The 20,371-nt window shown below is 39.7% G+C and overlaps 1 protein-coding gene across 1 annotated transcript in view; it reads right to left on the minus strand.

Annotated features, from left to right (window-relative positions):
- LOC138433493 (phospholipid-transporting ATPase FetA-like) overlaps positions 1–20,371 on the minus strand; it is a 124,764-nt gene that overhangs the window by 96,338 nt on the left and 8,055 nt on the right. The window contains exon 2 of the mRNA XM_069576255.1: positions 18,769–18,812. The gene's annotated coding sequence lies outside the window, so the exon portion shown is untranslated. The remainder of the gene's footprint in view (positions 1–18,768; positions 18,813–20,371) is intronic.

Here is a 20,371-nt window from a genome sequence, read left to right on the forward strand (position 1 = left end):
TGTTTGATAAGGAAGCTACAGGATCCAAAAAGACAAATATGGTAAAAATTTGGGAACCAGATTTTAAACATGCTCACCCACGCCCTTGAAAGTTAACAAGAACTCAATATTCGTGAATGTTTAACCATCTATGGAAATATTTTCTGAAGTAATCTGCTTAAGAGATGATTTACAAATGTGCTGATAAGATTAAAGTACAGCCTAAATAAATCTCAGCATGGGGCTTAGGTCCCTCTCTAAAAAGGGAGGCATGAAATTAAAATAGAATTAATCTAAGAGAAACTCTACTCATTAACACCAACATGTTGGTCATGAGAGAGTGAAGGAGTGGCTGTTTTTAGAATAAAAATTATTCAACCACTATTTCAACCACTGCCTGGGGAAAAGTTTCTCTGATAATAATGCCAATGAGAATTATTTGGAAAGAAGTATCACTAGAACAGAACAGTTTATCAGACTACCAGAATACCATATCTTAATGTAACTACTATATAGAAACATCCAGTTCTCTTTGTTGTAATTCTGGGACCTTGAATTTGGTTTCCTGGGTAGAGCTGGCCACTTGAAAGCAATGACCTAAACATTACAAGATTTCCCATGGTAAAACTTGTAAATTAGGTGTTTTGTTGATAAATTATTCTTTCCAAGAAGAAAAGAGTGAATTGATCCCCTAGGACCTGATTAGTCTTAGGATAAGCCATAAATTGAACTAAATTTGTAAGCCCTGGATTGGTGATAACTACAGCAGGGTATAGATTTGAGAGGCCCAACCTTAGTAGTTTGTTGTCTCAGTCTCACTACCTCATTTTCCCACAACAATATGGTATTTATAAAATGCAATGATTAGAGATTCATGAACTCTAACATTTTAACTCAACCCTGAGTCTGAGTCTTCTCATCTATACATAAGAAGGTTGGACAAGATAATTTCTACTGCCCTTTCCGGTCTTAGAATTATTCTTGCTATTAGAAATAACAAGATTTCAGTAAGGTGCCTAGTTACAAACTAAATTTACAACTAAACGGCCTTTCTAGATACTTAAAATAAGCAGTTGGGGAAAAAATGGGAAAAGTGCCATTTACATAGGGTGTGTGTGTGTGTGTGTGTGTGTGCATGCTAAGTCACTTCAGTCATGTCCAACTCTTTCATAGGGCAAGAAGATTTAAAACAACTAGGAATATGCCTAACAATAAATGTACAGATCAATACAAAAAGTCACAAAATTTTACTGAGGTCTGTAGAAGAAGACCTGAATTAACATAGAAATAACATGTTCCTGATAGGGAGACTCAACATTGCAGAAATATACACTATCCCCCAGATTAAGCCACAATTTCAATACAATCACAACCAATGGAACTTTTTTGAAACTGAATAATTAAAAAATGTATATGTAAAGAGAGCACTCATTTAGTATCTTTCCAATTGGGGTTTCCTAGAGGAGGTACAAGTTTCTAAGTTCTTTGTATAAAAGAAAGTCTTGTATACTTTTTGAAGGCAAAATCCCCACTTTTCATTGCTTTAATACATCATCAAGCCTAGAACATACATGTAGTACTGTGAACCTGGCATTCTTAGATTTAATAGCTGTATAAAGTCAGCTTTCATAAGCAACCTTGAAAGCTCATACTATACACCGCTTTTACTGAAGCATAAATCTGAACTGGGAGCTGTGTTAAGTCAGTGTACAGTAAAATAGTGAGTGAGCCTAGCTGACTGCCTAGAATTTGCATCTCAAAGAGGTTGATTTTTGTGTGTATTCTACGAGCTATCATTTATGTAGTAATTTTCATTTAAGACCCAGAAGCTACTTCAGTTCATTTCAGTTTAGTCGCTCAGTCGTGTCCAACTCTTTGTGACTCCAGGAACTGCAGCACGCCAGGCCTCTCTATCCATCACCAACTACCAGAGTCTACCCAAACCCATGTCCATTGAGTCGGTGATGCCATCCAACCACCTCATCCTCTGTCATCCCCTTCTGCCCTCAATCTTTCCAAGAATCAGGGTCTTTTCAAATGAGTCAGCTCTTCGCATCAGGTGGCCAAAGTACTGGAATTTCAGCTTCAACATCAGTCCTTCCAATGAACACCCAGGACTGATCTCCTTTAGGATGGATTGGTTGGATCTCCTTGCAGTCCAAGGGACTCTCAAGAGTCTTCTCCAACAACACAGTTCAAAAGCATAAATTCTTCGACCCTCAGCTTTCTTTATAGTGCAATTCTCACATCCATACATGACTACTGGAAAAACCAAAGCCTTGACTAGACAGACCTTTGTGGACAAAGTAACGTCTCTGCTTTTTAAGTTTAAGTTTTAATATGCTGTCTAGGTTGGTCATAGCGTTTCTTCCAAGGAGCAAGTGTCTTTTAATTTCATGGCTGCAATCACCATCTGCAGTGATTTTGGAGCCCCCAAAAATAAAGTCAGCCACTGTTTCCCCATCTATTTCCCATGAAGTGATGGGACTGGATGCCATGATCTTAGTTTTCTGAATGTTGAGCTTTAAGCCAAATTTTTCACTCTCCTCTTTTACTTTCATCAAGAGGCTCTTTATTTCTTCTTCACTTTCTGCCATAAGGGTGGTGTCAACCGCATATCTGAGGTTATTGATATTTCTCCCAGCAATCTTGATTCCAGCTTGTGCTTCCTCCAGCCCAGTATTTCTCATGATGTACTCTGCATATAAGTTAAATAAGCAGGGTGACAATATACAGCCTTGACATACTCCTTTTCCTATTTGAAACCAGTCTGTTGTTCCACGTGTGTTTGTGTGAAGTTGCTCAGTTGTGTCCGACTCTTTGTGACCCCATGGACTGTAGCCCGCCAGGCTCCTCTGTCCATGGGATTCTCCAGGCAACAATACTGGAGTGGGTTGCCATTTCCTTCTCCAGGGCATCTTCCCAACCCAGGGGTCGAACTCTGGTCTCCTGCATTGCAGGCAGACGCTTTATCCTCTGAGCCACCAGGGAAGCAACAGAAGTTGTTCCATGTCCAGTTCTAACTGTTGCTTCCTGACCTGCATACAGATTTCTCAAGAGGCAGGTCAGGTGGTCTGGTATTCCCATCTCTTTCAGAATTTTCCACAGTTTACTGTGATCCACACAGTCAAAGGCTTTGGCATAGTCAAGCAGAAGAAGCTACTTACCTTTTCAATTATATTTTCTTTAATATTAATTTATTTTTATTTTGTTACATTTCATTCTACAGGAAGAATTATACTTTCAAAAGAGTCAGATACGACTGACCAACTAACACAACAACAGGAAGAATTATACATTACAATGCCATTCACAAATTTATGACACCTGACAATCTTTTCATGAATGGATACATGCACACACACTCACACACGATGGGTGGTTGGCCATAGGGCTCTGAAGATGCAGATGAAGAACACGACAAGTTCAAAGTGGGAACAAAAGTGGCTAGGGACGAATGGTCAAAGATCAAGAAGAAAATACAGATTGGGGAAATGAAAGGAGACTGCAGAAACTTTTTGAAGTTTAAATGAAATGAGTAAGGTTATAGAAAGGTTCATAATTTTATTTAACAAATGTGTCAAGTATTACACTAGGGCTGAAGAAAAGTCATGACCAACCTAGATAGTATATTCAAAAGCAGAGACATTACTTTGCCGACTAAGGTCCATCTAGTCAAGGCTATGGCTTTTCCTGTGGTCACGTATGGATGTGAGAGTTGGACTGTGAAGAAGGCTAAGTGCCGAAGAATTGATCCTTTTGAACTGTGGTGTTGGAGAAGACTCTTGAGAGTCCCTTGGACTGCAAGGAGATCCAACCAGTCCATTCTGAAGGAGATCAGCCCTGGGATTTCTTTGGAAGGAATGATGCTAAAGCTGAAGCTCCAGTACTTTGGCCACCTCATGCGAAGGGTTGACTCATTGGAAAAGACTCTGATGCTGGGAGGGATTGGGGGCAGGAGGAGAAGGGGACAACAGAGGATGAGATGGCTGGATGGCATCACAGACTTGATGGACGTGAATCTGAGTGAACTCCGGGAGATGGTGATAGACAGGGAGGCCTGGCGTGCTGCGATTCATGGGGTTGCAAAGAGTTGAACACGACTGAGCGACTGAACTGAAGGGTTGCAGAACAGGATCAAATACTACCCCTATCACTGCCTTGAAGTGATAGTAGGGGAGACATACAAGGAAAAATTGCAGTGTGGTGGGTAGTAGGAGAGAGCTAAGGACAGGGTGCTACAGAAGTGTAAATGCGAAGCATCTGAACCAGATTGCAGGGATCTGGTAATGTTTCTCGAGCAGATCCTGAGCTGAGTCTTCAAGAATAAATATTATGTTAGCTTAGTGAACATGGTGGATGGGAGTTTTCCAGGCAGGAGTGAGGCACAAAATATGAAATGGCATGAAGTGAAGTACATTGCAGAATGCCACTGAATACTTTAAAAGGTTAGTTAACATGATCAGACTTGTGATTCAGAAAGATACAGCATCAGAATGGAATCTAGCTTGACTGATGGCCCGGAAATGAGTTAAGATGCTGCTATTTGTAATTGAGAGGAAAAAATAATGAATATATGAGTTAAGGCATTTGTAATGAGGATGGGAGAAGGGGTGACATTTGACAGGTTTTCTATATGAGGTAAAATATCCATGAAGTGGAATTTACCTTGTGATTCACTATAAAGTCTAGGATGTGAACTTCAGTTTCTAGACTCAGAAACTTGGTTTTGGCTGTTCACTGAGACTGAATCCACAATTCACATTAACACTGATAAGGTTTTAGAGGCTAATTAAGACCAGAATGGCAGATGATTATTTGTAATGAAACTGATTAATTGTCCCAGTGACTATAACTTTTATTTTGGCACATTCAGATATTTTCTCCTTGGAAAAAGATATATATATATGAAAAACCAATCATTATCAGAAGATTGCTTGATCAACACAGAATTAGAGAATAGGGAAATTAAATTGTGTGCTTTAAACATTTAATAACATCAGGCCACAAAGCAGCAAGAGAAATGTTCAAGTTTGTGACCTACCTACCTTCTCTCCCCTGGACAGTACTTGCACAGGCACAACCAAAATATGCTTCTCACTCTTGTGTTCCTATGTCATCTTTGTTAACTAATAGCACTTTATGAATATTCTTTAGACAAATATATTTAGTCAACTCTTAATCTGCCCAGGCTGTCTTTTAAGGGTGATTTTTGGGTAGCTTTGCCTTGATTTGTGCTGAATTTACAATTTAATTTTCAGTTGTAAATCTAGTTTCCCTCATTTTCAAGATCTTAGAAATGAAAGTGGAAGAACAACTGACTTCTTCGTCACCATTTACAGCCTACAATCCAAGCAAAAGATGAAAAAGACAATGGGATAGGAGGGAAATGAGTAGGATCCAAACAAAATGTAGTTTACAAAGAGATGGTTCTTAAGGCAATTAACCATAGGCTGGATATATAAAACTTCACAACTCAAACAAATTAAATACATATGCAACTTATATATGGGCTTCCCTGGTGGTTCAGACAGTAAAGAATCTGCCTGTAATGCAGGAGACCCAGGTTCAATCCCTGAATTGGGAAGATCCCCTAGAGTAGGAAATGGCAACCCACTCCAGTATTCTTGCTTGGAGAATCCTGTGGACTGAGGAGCCTGGTGGTTACAGTTCATGGGGTTACAATCAGTCATACTAACACACACACATATGTATACTGAATAATTACATTGTACAATGTGTTAAATGTCAATTATATCTCAATAAAGTTGGGAACAAAAAAAGAAGCAATCGTGTACATGTTATAGTGAAATTCCAAAATGAATAAGATTGTGAATGAGGAAGATAATGAGATCTAAAAGTACAAACAGATATAATGCAAAAATGATAAATGCTTTAAGGAGATTTGGAGAAGATAGGAAACAAAATGCCAAAATAGTTCTGAAGGAGGAGTTATTCTAGGTGGAGAAGTCAAGAAAAAGTGGCATTTGTCTTACAGAAGCAGTGAAAGTCTTGATAAAAACAGATTCAAGTAATTTTTTCCACTGATAATCAAATAACCTTTAAAATCAAAGATATGTCATATTAATTAAAATTTTATCATTATTTATTAATACTTATAGCCAGTTATGAAAAACTTTATGGATATAATTAGATATACATTTAAAAAATGGAAGATACAAAGGGAAAAGCTAAACAGAAAAGTAAATAAGGTGTCAAAGCTTAGTAATTGTGCATAGGCCTCTGTGGCCCCAGGGTTTTGTTGTTACTCAATATTTCCTTGTTTGAACAGCTCATACAACTCAGTAACAAACAACCCAATCAAAAATGGGCATGCGTTTGGGCAAGCTCTGAGAGTTGGTGATGGATGGGGAAGCCTGACGTGCTGTAGTCCATGGGGTTGCAAGGAGTCCAATATAACTGAGCAACTGAACTGAACTGATATGGAATACTACTCAGCCATAAAAAAGAATGAAAAAATGCCATTTACAGCAGTATGGATGGACCTAGAGGTTATCATACTAAATGAAGTAAGTCAGAAAGACAAATATCATATGATACCACTTACATGTGGAATCTAAAATATGACACAAGTGAACTAATCTATGAACCAGAACAGACTCACAAAGAGAACAGCCTTTGTGGTTTCTAAAAGGGAGGGGGCGGTGGGGGAGGGATGGATTGGTAGCTTGGGATTAGCAGATGCAAACTATTATATATATGTATAACTGAATCACTTTGCTGTATACTAGAAACTAACACAATTTTATAAATCAACTATATTTCATTAAAATTAATTTTAAAAAAATTTCCTGTTTGGCTCTTTTGGAGGTCAAGCAGTTTTCTTACTAGTGGGCTCTCTCAAAGGGATGACCAAGAGATGAAAAAAGAATTTTTTTTTCTTAAAAGGTATATTTGGGACCTAAAGGGAAGGGATGGGGGAAGCGAAGGGACACTCAAGAGGGAGAGGATATATGTATAATTATGGCTGATTCGTGTTGTTGTATGGCAGAAACTAACACAAGACTGTAAAGCAATTTTCCTCCAATTAAAAAAAAATGGTATACTTGGTCTTATCAACCCATGGATTTTAGAATTTTATAATTATACTATTCATTAAGCTTCATTTTATTGTTTTAAACCTACTGGATCTTTTATTTTAGTAGGAAAATACACAATTCACTACAACAGTAACTAAAGGAGTAAAAAAATCCGTTAACTATTATGCTTTTCTCCCCCATCAGTTTCATCTCTCTTCATTTTATATTCTCAGAAACACTCCTCATTATACAGAACATTATGCAATGTTCTTTGCATCTGATCATCAGAGCTACATCAATCATTGCTTAAAAAAAAAATTCCTTTAAGTTTCTGAACCATGAATAAATGATAGATCACAAACCTTCTGAAGACTGTTTTTCCTTAGCACAAAAATGATAACAAGAAATAAGGGAAATTCATCATTTGTATTTGTTTAGGTTTTATGGCTTATAAAAATTATCTTATTACGCTTGAGATATAGGGAAAGGTAATTATCCATTTACAGCTGAGAAAACTAAGGCTCTGAGAAATATTAAGTGGAAAAAAAACAGACCTGGGAATCATGCTTTTTGATTCTAAGTCCTGAATTTAAGGCCCGTTCCTATCCTTTGGGTGAACATTTCTCCATTTTAAACCACAGGGATTCTTTTTTGTTGTGTAGAATGTCTCCCATTTTTTCAAGAAAATGAAGGTCTAATCTCCTTGGCTACCTTGCCTGAGGCAACATATGTGGCCACCCAGGTTGTACACTGCATATCTTTAGTGGTTACCATTCACAGACCACAGTGGGAACTGTGTCCCTGGAGTTGTATAATGTCATGATACTGGTATGGACTTTTCTAATACTTGCTAACAAGGCCTGTACTTGAATTTCTATCTTGTACTTGGTCACTGAGTGACAGTGCGGCAAACTCTTAAGAAGTCAGGCTTGGAGAGAAGACAGTGGCATGCAAAATGAAAGATTATACATAAGTAGCTTTGGATCTGTGATTTTTTTTTAGTAGCAGATTCAGTTTCCTAATTATGCTGGGCTTAGCTCATGCCAAAAGTATTTGAATTTGAAATTCCTTATGGACTTAACTGAGAATGAAAGCTAACATATTAAAGGCATGTTGACCACCGGGCAGCCAAAACTAATGACAAAGTGTCTACGAGCTAAAAGCTTAGGCATTTTACATAAATAGGCAAGAGGAGAGCTCTATTATTAAACTTAATAATAAAAGTGCTAAGTCGCTCGATCATGTCCAACTTTTGTGACCCTATGGACTGTAGCCTACCAGGCTCTTCTGTCCATGGGTTTCTCTAGGCAAGAATACTGGAGTGAAAGGAAGGAAGGAAGGAAATGCATTTTCTTCTCCAGGGGATTTTCCTGACCCAGGGATTGAAGCTAGGTCTCCTGCATGAAAGCAGATTCTTTACAATCTAACCTACCAGGAAGCCCAATAATAAATGCTGCTGCTGTTACTGTGACTGCTAAGTCGCTTCAGTCCCAGGCTCTTGCCTGGGATTCTCCAGGCAAGAACACTGGAGTGGGTTGTCATTTCCTTCTCCAATGCATGAAAGTGAAAAGTGAAAGTGAAGTCACTCAGTTGCAATCCCATGGACTGCAGCCCACCAGACTCTTCCATCCATGGGATTTTCCAGGCAAGAGTACTGGAGAGGGCTGCCATTGCCTTCTCTGAATAATAAATGCTGCCGTTGCTGCTGCTGAGTCACTTCAGTTGTGTCCGACTCTGTGTGACTCCATAGACGGCAGCCCACCAGGCTCCCACATCCCTGGGATTCTCCAGGCAATAACACTGGAGTGGGTTGCCACTTCCTTCTCCAATGCATGAAAGTGAAAAGTGAAAGTGAAGTTGCTCAGTCATGTCCGACTCTTAGCGACCCCATGGACTGCAACCCACTGGGCTCCTCTGTCCATGGGATTTTCCAGGCGAGAGTACTGGAGTGGGCTGCCATTGCCTTCTCCAAATAATAAATGAGGTAACATTAATTCAGACCTCATTATGTTGTCAACACCTACATATCTTTTTTTCACTTAACCCTTAAAATAATCTTATGATTAGTATTACAACCATGAATACCACTGTATTATTAATACCATTGTATTATTATTTCCAAATTACAGATGATGAAACTAAGGCAAAGGAGAGGCTAAGTAATTTGCCCAACATCACTCAGTTCAGTATCAGTTTGTTAGGACCAAACTGGAGCCAGGACAGGCTCTAAGGGGCAGGCTAGGCCTGAGGTTTAGTCTCTAGGGAAGCTGAGGCACTGGGAACTCCTGCAGGCAGTGTAGCTCAACCAATCAGAAAAATCCCCGTAGTCCCCCGCCCACACCAGACCTGAGCCAATCCGGATAGGGATGCAAGGTTAAAAGTCCCGTGAGCGCCTATGGTTTAGCCAATCAGCTATGCTGTTACAGGTACAAAGAACCGTCTGTATAAAAGTAGATGTGATTCAGAGCTTGGGGCTCCTGTTGGATTCCACTGTGCTGGATGAGACCTGGGCCCTAACTCAAGCTAGCAATAAACCCCTTTATGCTTTTGCATTGCTGTAGACGTCTTATTCTCTCAGTTTTGGGGACTCGGACTCTGGGCATAACAAGTTCAGTTCAGTCACTCAGTCATGTCCAATTCTTTGCAACCCCATGAGTCACAGCATACCAGGCCTCCCTGTCTATCACCAACTCCTGGAGTTCACCAAACTCATACCACTGAGTCGGTGATGCCATCTAACCATCTCATCCTTTGTCGTCCCCTTCCCCTCCTGCCTTCAATCTTTCCCAACATCAGGGTCTTTTCAAATGAGTCAGCTCTTTGCATCAGGTGGCCAAAGTACTGGGATTTCAGCTTCAACATCAGTCCTTCCAATGAACACCCAGGACTGATCTCCTTTAGGATGGACTGATTGGATCTCCTTGCAGTCCAAGGGACTCTCAAGAGTCTTCTCCAACACCACAGTTCAAAAGGATCAATTCTTCAGTGCTCAGCTTTCTTTATAGTCCAACTCTCACATCCACATATTCAGTTCAGTTCAGTCGCTCAGTCGTGTCCGACTCTTTGTGACCTCATGAATCGCAGCACGCCAGGCCTCCCTGTCCATCACCAACTCCCAGAGTTCACTCAGACTCGCGTCCATCGAGTCAGTGATGCCATCCAGCCATCTCATCCTCAGTCATCCCCTTCTTCTCCTGCCCCCAATCCCTCCCAAAATCAAAGTCTTTTCCAATGAGTCAACTCTTCACATGAGGTGGCCAAAGTACTGGAGTTTCAGCTTTAGCATCATTCCTTCCAAAGAAATCCCAGGGCTGATCGCCTTCAGAATGGACTGGTTGGATCTCCTTGCAATCCAAGGGACTCTCAAGAGTCTTCATCCATATATTACTACTGGAAAAACCATAGCCTTGACTAGACGGACCTTTGTGGACAAAGTAATGTCTCTGCTTTTTAATATGCTGTCTAGATTGGTCATAGCTTTTCTTCTAAGGAGCAAGCGTCTTTTAATTTCATGGCTGCAGTCACCATCTGCAGTGATTTTGGAGCCCCCAAAAATAAAATCAGCCACTGTTTCCACTGTTTCCCCATCTATTTCCGATGAAGTAATGGGACTGGATGCCATGATCTTAGTTTTCTGAATGTTGAGCATTAAGCCAACTTTTTCGCTCTCCTCTTTTACTTTCATCAACAGGCTCTTTAGTTCCTCTTCACTTTCTGCCATAAGGGTGGTGTCATCTGCATATCTGAGGTTATTGATATCTCTCCCAGCAGTCTTGATTCCAGCTTGTGCTTCCTCCAGCCCAGCACTTCTCATGATGTACTCTGCATATAAGTTAAATAAGCAGGGTGACAATATACAGCCTTGATGTACTCCTTTTCCTATTTGGAACCAGTCTGTTGTTTGTTCCGTGTCCAGTTCTAACTGTTGCTTCCTGACCTGCATACAGATTTCTCAAGCGGCAGGTCAGGTGGTCTGGCATTCCCATCTCTTTCAGAATTTTCCACAGTTTACTGTGATCCACAAAGCCAAAGGGCTTTGGCATAGTCAATAAAGCAGAAATAGATGTTTTTCTGGAACTCTCTTGCTTTTTCGATGATCCAGCAGAAGTTGGCAATTTGATCTCTGCCTTCTCTAAAACTAGCTTAAACATCTGGAAGTTCACGGTTCACGTATTGCTGAAGCCTGGCTTGGAGAATTTTGAGCATTACTTTACTAGCATGTGAAATGAGAGCAATTGTGCGGTAGTTTGAGCATTCGGTGGCATTGCCTTTCTTCGGGATTGGAATGAAAACAGACATTTTCCAGTCCTGTGGCCACTGCTGAGTTTTCCAAATTTACTGGCATATTGAGTGCAGCACTTTCACAGCATTATCTTTTAGGATTTGAAATAGCTCAACTGGAATGCCATCACCTCCACTAGCTTTGTTCATAATGATTCTTCCTAAGGCCCACTTGACTTCACATTCCAGGATGTCTGGCTCTAGGTGAGTGATCACACCATTGTGATTATCTGGGTTGTGAAGATCTTTTTTGTATACTTCTTCTGTGTATTCTTGCCACCTCTTCTTAATATCTTCTGCTTCTGTTAGGTCCATACCATTTCTGTCCTTTATTGTGCCCATCTTTGCATAAAATGTTCCCTTGGTATCTTGAATTTCCTTGAAGAGATCTCTGGTCTTTCCCATTCTATTGGTTTCCTCTATTTCTTTGCCTTGATTGCTGAGGAAGGCTTTCTTATCTCTCCGTGCTATTCTTTGGAACTCTGCATTCAAATGGGTATATCTTTCCTTTTCTCCTTTGCTTTTCATTTCTCTTCTTTTCACAGCTATTTGTAAGGCCTCCTCAGACACCCATTTTGCTTTCTGCATTTCTTTTCCATGGGAATGGTCTTGATTCCTGTCTCCTGTACAATGTCACGAATCTCCCTCCATAGTTCATCAGGTACTCTATCAGATCTAGACCCTTAAATCTATTTCTCACGTCCACTGTATAGTCAATCATAAGGGATTTGACTTAGGTCATAGCTGAATTAGTCTTAATTTGACAATAAGGAGTTCATGATCTGAGCCACAATCAGTTCCCGGTCTTATTTTGCTTACTGTATAGAGCTTCTCCATCTTTGGCTGCAAAGAATATAATCAATCTGATTTCGGTGTTGACCATCTGGTGATGTCCGTGTGTAGAGTTTTCTCTTGTGTTGTTGGAAGAGGGTGTTTGCTGTGACCAGTGCGTTCTCTTGGCAAAACTCTATTAGTCTTTGACCTGCTTCATTCTGTACTTCAAGGCCAAATTTACGTTACTCCAGGTATTTCTTGACTTCTTACTTTTGCATTCCAGTCCCCTATAATGAAAAGGACATCTTTTTTGGGTGTTAGTTCTAAAAGGTCTTGTAGGTCTTCATAGAACCGTTCAACTTCAGCTTCTTCAGCATTACTGGTTAGGGCATAGACTTGGATTACCATGATACTGAATCGTTTGCCTTGGAAACGAACAGAGATCATTCTGTTGTTTTCGAGACTGCATCCAAGTATTGCATTTCAGACTCTTTTGTTGACTATGATAGCTATTCCATTTCTTCTACAAGATTCCTGCCCACAATAGTAGATATAATGGTCATGAGTTAAATTCACCCCTTCCAGTCCATCTTAGTTAGCTGATTCCTAGAATGTTAACATTCACTCTTGCCATCTCCTGTTTGACCACTTCCAATTTGCCTTCATTCATGGACCTAACATTCCACGTTCTTATGCAATATTGTGGGGGCAGCTGAGAGGAGCTACCCCATACCCAAGGTCAGGGGTGGCAGCCGAGAGGAGCTACCCCACGTCCAAGTTAAGGAGCAGCGGCTGTGCTTTACTGGAGCAGGCGTGAAGAGATACACCATGTTCAAGGTAAGAGAAACTCAAGTAAGATGGTAGGCACTGAGAGAGGGCATCAGAGGGCAGACAGACTGAAAACAGAATCACAGACAAGTATCCAATCTGATCACATGGACCACAGCTTCTCTAACTCAATGAAACTAAGCCATGCCATGTGGGGCCACCCAGGATGGACGGATCATGGTGAAGAGGTCTGACAGAATGTGGTCCACTAGAGAAGGGAATGGCAAACCACTTCAGTATTCTTGCCTTGAGAACCCCATGAACAGTATGAAAAGGGCAAAAAGATAGGATACTGAAAGATGAATTCCCCAGGTCGCTAGGTGCCCAATATGCTACTGGAGATCAGTGGAGAAATAACTCCAGAAAGAATGAAGGGATGGAGCCAAAGCAAAAACAACACCCAGTTGTGGATGTGACTGGTGATAGAAGCAAGATCCGATGCTGTAAAGAGCAATATCACTCAGCTGTTGTTAAGCTGTTAAGTAGCGTCAGTCATGTCTGACTCTATGCAACCCCAGAGATGGCAGCCCACCAGGCTCCCCCATCCCTAGGATTCTCCAGGCAAGAACACTGGAGAGGGTTGCCATTTCCTTCTCCAATGCAGAGATGGCAGCTAACCAGGCTCCTCCATCCATTGGATTTTCCAGGCAAGAGTACTGGAGTGGGTTGCCATTTCCTTCTCCAATCACTCAGCTAGTACGTGGCAAAGCCAGTACGGAACACAGATAGTCTGATTTCAAAGCCTGTGCTTTTAACCACATTATTATGATTAATATAAAAATGTATACCAACAACTAGGGGATAACCAGGAATGGCAGGGAAGATGTGGGGAGAAAAACTGTGAGATATGAATAGAGAAGAAGCCCTCTTCTATTGTCTTCCCTGAAGTGCAGTCACTTTGTATTATAGCAGCCCCTTATCCATAATATTCATATCTGGCAGAGAGCTGGTGGTAAGCAACAACTAACCATTGAACAGCCAATGTAGACAACATGAAATTTATGCACTAAAGTATTTTAATTCAAGCAAGGAGGGGCTATTTAATATAGTAACAAAAGGGGCTTTCCTGGTGGCTCAGTGGTAAAGAATCTGCCTGCCAAAGCAGGAGATGTGGGTTCGATCCCTGGTTGGGGAAGATCCCACATGCTGCGGAGCAACTAAGCCCGTGTACCACAACTACTGAGCCTGTGCTCTACAGCCCGGGAGCTGCAGCTACTGAAACTCTTGCACCTGAAAGCCTGTGCTCAACATGAGAAGCCACTGCAATGAGAAGCCCACACACTGCAACGAAGAGGAGCCCCTGCTCGCTGCGACTAGAGAAAAGCCCACAAGGCAATGAAGACATAGCACAGTCATAAATAAATAAATATTTTAAAAACGATAGTAACAAAAGCCACATACAATTCAATAGCTCCAGAAGGCACTAGAAATAATAGTTTCATAACATGTATCACTGAATCATCAAAATAAAGGTTAAAATTTGTTTAGTATATTGTATTTAAGAAAGGGAGAAAACATCTAAGAAATTTTAGAAAGTGTTTTGTCTAAAATGGTTAGAACAGAAACATTGCTGAACAGAAAATAAATTTTGTTATCTGAAAAAATCATTTATTTTCCAGTAATGTTTACTTACTGATGTTTATGTACTTACTTCTGCCATTCCACTCTTTGGGAGTCTTCCGTTCAATCGCTCAGTCATGGCCGACTATTTGCAGCCCCGTGGACTGCAGCACATCAGGCCTCCCTGTCCATCACCAACTCCCAGAGTTTACTCAAACTCATGTCCATTGAGTCAGTGATGCTTGGGAGTCTTAACTCCTTATTAATCTATAATCTTGAGGTATGGGAATTGTATTTTCTTTCCCTTTGAATACCTTCCAAAAAGCCTAGGGACTTGGGCTGTACACACAGTGAGAATTAGATTACCCCATCTTTATGCAGAAATACGGAGAAGGTGACGGCACCCCACTCCAGTACTCTGACCTGGAAAATCCCATGGCTGGAGGAGCCTGGTAGGCTGCAGTCCATGGGGTAGCAAAGAGTCGGACACGACTGAGCGACTTCCCTTTCACTTTCACTTTCATGCTTTGGAGAAGGAAATGGCAACCCACTCCAGTGTTCTTGCCTGGAGAATCCCAGGGACGTGGGAGCCTGGTGGGCTGCTGTCTATGGGGTCACACCGAGTCGGACATGACTAAAGTGACTTAGCAGCAGCAGCATGCAGAAATAAAGGGCCATGAAATATTTCAAGTTATTTTCATTTCTTTAAGAAAGGTTTTTTCCCCACAAATAATACATTAGTACATTCTTATTTTAAAAACTCACATAAGACAGAGGTACACAAAGTAAAATATTAAAGTCCCTTTTCATAATATCCACCACTACATCCCACTTCCCTTTCTAGAATCACTGTTAATGGCTTGCTATTCCTCTTTCCATACTTTTACTTTGCATTTATGCATATTTATACAAATAAGGTACATAGTTTCAGGATTTTTTTTCCATCTACAAACATGCCTATATTTTGTCATTTATTCAGGCCATCTTTTTGTCTATCAATAAAGTCTTACAGTTAAGTTTTCTGCATTTCTTTTTATGTTTATTCTTAGACAGTTTAAGATCTTGTTCCTAATGTGAATGGAATCTTTCTATTATATTTTCTAATTGATAATGCTATTGAGTAAGAAAACTTTTGATTTTTGTATAGTGATTATATACCTGCTGCTGCTGCTGCTGCTGCTGCTGCTAAGTCGCTTCAGTCGTTTCCGACTCGGTGCAACCCCATAGACGGCAGCCCACCAGGCTCCCCCGTCCCTGAGGTTCTCCAGGCAAGAACACTGGAGTGGGTTGCCATTTCCTTCTCCAATGCATTAAAGTGAAAAGTGAAAGTGAAGTCGCTCAGTCGTGTCCGACTCTTTGCTACCCCATGGACTGCAGCCTACCAGGCTCCTCCGTCCATAGGATTTTCCAGGCAAGAGTACTGGAGTGGGGTGCCATTGCCTTCTCTGGATTATATACCTAGAGGTCCCTTAATTTTCATGAGGAGCTATCAACTTTATCCCCAGCTTAGGTGGTTTTGGTATCTGAATCTGCCCTGTGTCTGTAACAGCGCCCTCCTCATACACTGGTGCCTTCAAAGGTTCTTAAAATGTACCACAGTCTGAGGATGTCTTCCTAGGTTTTTGTATGCAAAACCTACTCCAACACATTCATTAGGATGGCTACTATTTTTTAAAAGAGAAAAAAAATACTATTGGAAAAGATGTGGAGAAATTAGAATGCAATTAGAAATTAGATCCTTGTGCACTGTTGGTGGAAATTTAAAATGGTGCAGCTGATATGGAGAACAATATGGTGGTTCTTAAAAGAATTAAAAACAGAATTAGCATACAATGTAGCAATTCTACTTTGGGGTATATATCCAAAAGAACTGAAAGCAGGGACTTAAAGAGAATTGTATACTCATGCTTTTGGCAGTATTATTCACAATAGCTAAGGAGCAGAAGCAACCCAAATATCCACTGACAAATAGTTAAACAACATGTGACATGTTAAACAACACACACACACATATGTATATAACAAAATATTATTCAGCCTTAAAAAGGAAGGAAATTATGACATGCTACAACATAAAGGAAGCTTCGGAACATTATGTTAAGTGAATAAGCCAGTCGTAGAAAGATAAATACTGTATGATCATACCTTTATGAGGCACCTAGAGTAGTCCCATTCATAGGGACAGAAAGAAGAGTGGTGGCTGCCATCCCAGGGGCTGGCAGTTGGGAGAAAGGGGAGTTATTGTTCAATGGGTACATAGTTTCAGATTTAAAGATGAAAAGATGGACTTCCCTGGTGGTCCTATGATTAGGAGTTCTTGAAATGCAGAGGACGGGTATTTTTTTTTTAATTTAATTCAGTCCTATTTCTAAAACCCTCAATTTGGGCCAATGGTCCCTTCTAAGAAAGATCTGATAGACAAAGCACACAATTCTAGAATATAGACTCTTTACTTCAGGTATAACTCTAAATTTAATGATGTTCAATATATATTAAAAGCTTCAGATACAATATTTATGCAGAATTACTTGAAGGATATACAACCTTGTCCACTTCTTAGTATGAGTTAGTTTTTTTTTTAATGCCAAGGCTTGACAGATGAACTCTAGAAACTTTGTGAACCTTCTAAAATTGTCTATACCTGTGCATTTCTTCTGGGGAGAGGTCCTAAGCTTTTAAAACTTGCTTAATATGCTTTTTTTTTTTTAAAGAGCTAAGACTCTTTATGGACTGTGAAATTTGTTCTTCCTTGGATTGAGACAGACAATCAAAGCTTTACCTCAATCTCATTGTTCTCCCCCAAACTCAGACTGGCTTTTATGAAACAATGCTTTGGCACTATGCCAACAGCCTATATTACAGGACATTAAGTGAAAACAGCTTCAGGCCTAAAAATGTGTTTAGGTAAATACTATAGGCTCTCATAAAGACAGAGCAAGACAAAGATGGGCATAGATCTTAACCAGATAGTATGTCTATAAAGGCACAAATATGCTGACGCCATCATTAGAAAAAAAACAGATTATGAATAGGCCAAGAAGAGTGAAATTCCCTATGGAAGAAAATTAGAGTCAAATCAAATACATAAGCTTAAAAAGAATTCAAACTACATAAGGTTGCATGTGAAATATTAAACAACTCTCCCTTCTCAATCTCAGGATAATTCTCTTTTATACAACCCTCATATTCCTCTATTTAGCTAAAATCCATCCACCCATCCTTCAAAGCTCAGCTTTTAAAATTATAACAAGTGTAGTTCAAATGGAACTGATTTGGTTTTACCAAACCCAAAATAACTTCCTCTCTTCCTCAAACACACACACACTATTTGGAAATCCCATAGCTCTTTTACTGTTTTTCAAATTCTTTTAAAGCGTGTATGTCTACAAAGAACTACAAGAGAAGATTTTCCTTCTGTTAGAGAGAATCCTTGGTTGGAATTATGTCAAGAGTTTAGTTCCAAACCTTGGTAGAAAATCTAAGCTTTCTCCAAAATAGCCATATCAGAAAATGATATTAATATGACAAATTATCACACTAAAAATGCAAAGTACATGGTCCAGTTTTGAAGAAATTAGTTATTAAGTTAGGCCTCTATAAAAAGAGAAACAAGTTCAACAAAACCCTTCAGTCATCTTACCTTAAACTGACATGGACAAAGGACTAATGACAGGAGGAGTATTCAAATCATGATTCATTTTATAGAATGTTAATAATCCAAATTAATTTAATTAGCCCAGTGAAAGTTCCTATTGGTCTATTTCTATTTCCCCTTGCAAGTTCATATATGAAAAACACTTTCTCATCTTTAGCTTTTGCTAAAGACACTTCCACCATGGTTATCACAGCAGATTTTTGGTGTTCTCTCTTAAATGCCTTCAAAACTAAAGCACTTACCTGTCTGCCTCAAGTCTATAGGTAGAATATCCCTCTCATTGCCCTCTAAAAAGAACACTGAAACACTCCTCTCAAATGTGAGTTAATATCATCAGTGGTTAAAACCAAAAACTTTCTATAATAATTTCAACTCTATAATTTTTTTCCTCCCACCTTCGCAGCCAAAAATAGTCTCAAGCCAGGTCAGAGTGAAGTCAAGTCTGAGTCTTGCATCAAGAAGTTTCTTGGAAATATAAAATTGTAAGAAGCTTCTTGGTGGGCTTCAGTTCAATTCTATGAGTGCTCTGAGAGCACAAGCTGCCAATTTCCTGGCTTTCTAAGTAGAACGTGGTACAGTGCAGTACTAAGTAAATACTATTGTTGATTACTGAACTTTGGGTATCTCAGCAGATATGAGCTAAGCACTTACCTGAATTAAAAGGTTTTATATATTTAATCTCAGAGAAACACCACCTAAGAATAAAACAAAAAACTCCTTGTCAGTTAGCTCAGGCCCTGCTGATAGAATAATACCTACAATTTGACAAACTTTACTGTGTGCTGGATACTTTCCTACATGCTTTAGGTAGATCATCTTGTTTAATTTTTACTAAAATCTAGGCCTAAGAAGAGGGTATTATTCTTTTTAAAAGAGGAAAAATCCGAGGTTTAAGGTTAAGATGTGCTCAGGGACATACAATTAGAGAGTGGCAGAGTCACAGTGATAGAGATTTGAATCCTGCTTGCCTGACCCCTGGTGACCATGATTCTGTATCATCCTTCTTATACACACGGCCCCAAATGAAGAGGTAATTGTCCAACAGAATGATGCTCAGCTGTGTTTTTTCTATAAAACTTAGTAAGTGATTTTAAAAAAGAGGTGATTGTCAAGTAGGGATCTGTGGCGGTTACTGAGAATTCTGGTCACATGCCTGGTTCAGAAGTATAAACAGAGCCTTAAATGCCCAGATGCTCCTCTTTGATAGATCTGGCACTGAGTTCAGGATGAAATCCAGTGTTCTACTATGACCCCACATTTCATCATTCATTATTGCTTTACATTTGACCCAAAATCTCTTAAGACAATCTTTCCCAAAAGTATCATTCATGGATCGGTTGTTTCAAAGACAACTGAAAAATCTTTGTAGAAAATAAGATATCTGGCCCCCACCCCGGATGTATTGGATCAGGGGAGGTATGACAACAAGATACCCTAGAGGTGCTTTTGCCTACTGAATTTTAGACTACTCATCGCCTCGGAGCAAAAGAGCCAGGGTAATGAAAAGGAAGTAAATGGAAAGCTAACCTCCAAGTCAGGCTGGTGTTAAGAAAAAGGACAGAGATCTTGTGAGTAGACCTAGAGCCAAAATCTACTTTGGGAGCTGGAAAAGATCTTGGAAATTGTCTATTTCAATGGTTTTCTATCAGTGTTCCTTGTAGCCTTAGGAGTTATAAAATGGGATATCAGAAAAAGGAACCAGTAGTCAGAGTTTAAAGTCCTAAAAAAGTGACTACAGGAGCCCTACTGATAGATGTTTTGTAACCTGGATTCCTGTATAAAATTTAATCTGAGTAAACAGCTCTGCTGATTTAAAATAAAGGGGAGTTAAGAAAAAAAAATCTCAAGACCCAGCATACATCCTAGACCAACTAAATCAAGTCTATGCAAGTTGTATTTTTCAGTATCAGGGGATTCCTATATATATCCAAAGCTGGGAACCACTGCAGTAATCTGATCTGTGCTCTGTCATTCAAGATAAAAGGAGACTAAGACCCAAAGAATTGAAAGGTGATCAAGATTCAAACCAGTATCTCTCGAGTGCTAGCTCACCATTCTATATTATTCTCTCTCCTCAATCAGAATGAACCAACTGTTCCTCTAAGGTAAGAGCACACCAATCAAATTATTATGTAAGTTCACATTTTCAGATCTCTCTGTATTTTTTTAAAGAGTACTTCATATACATTTTCTCTTTAGATTTTTACACAGGGGAAGTAGGCAGGGCAAAACTTATGTTTTAGAGATGGGGAAA

Source organism: Ovis canadensis, chromosome 2 (assembly GCF_042477335.2).
Source record: "Ovis canadensis isolate MfBH-ARS-UI-01 breed Bighorn chromosome 2, ARS-UI_OviCan_v2, whole genome shotgun sequence".
NCBI classification, from domain to species: Eukaryota; Metazoa; Chordata; class Mammalia; order Artiodactyla; family Bovidae; genus Ovis; species Ovis canadensis.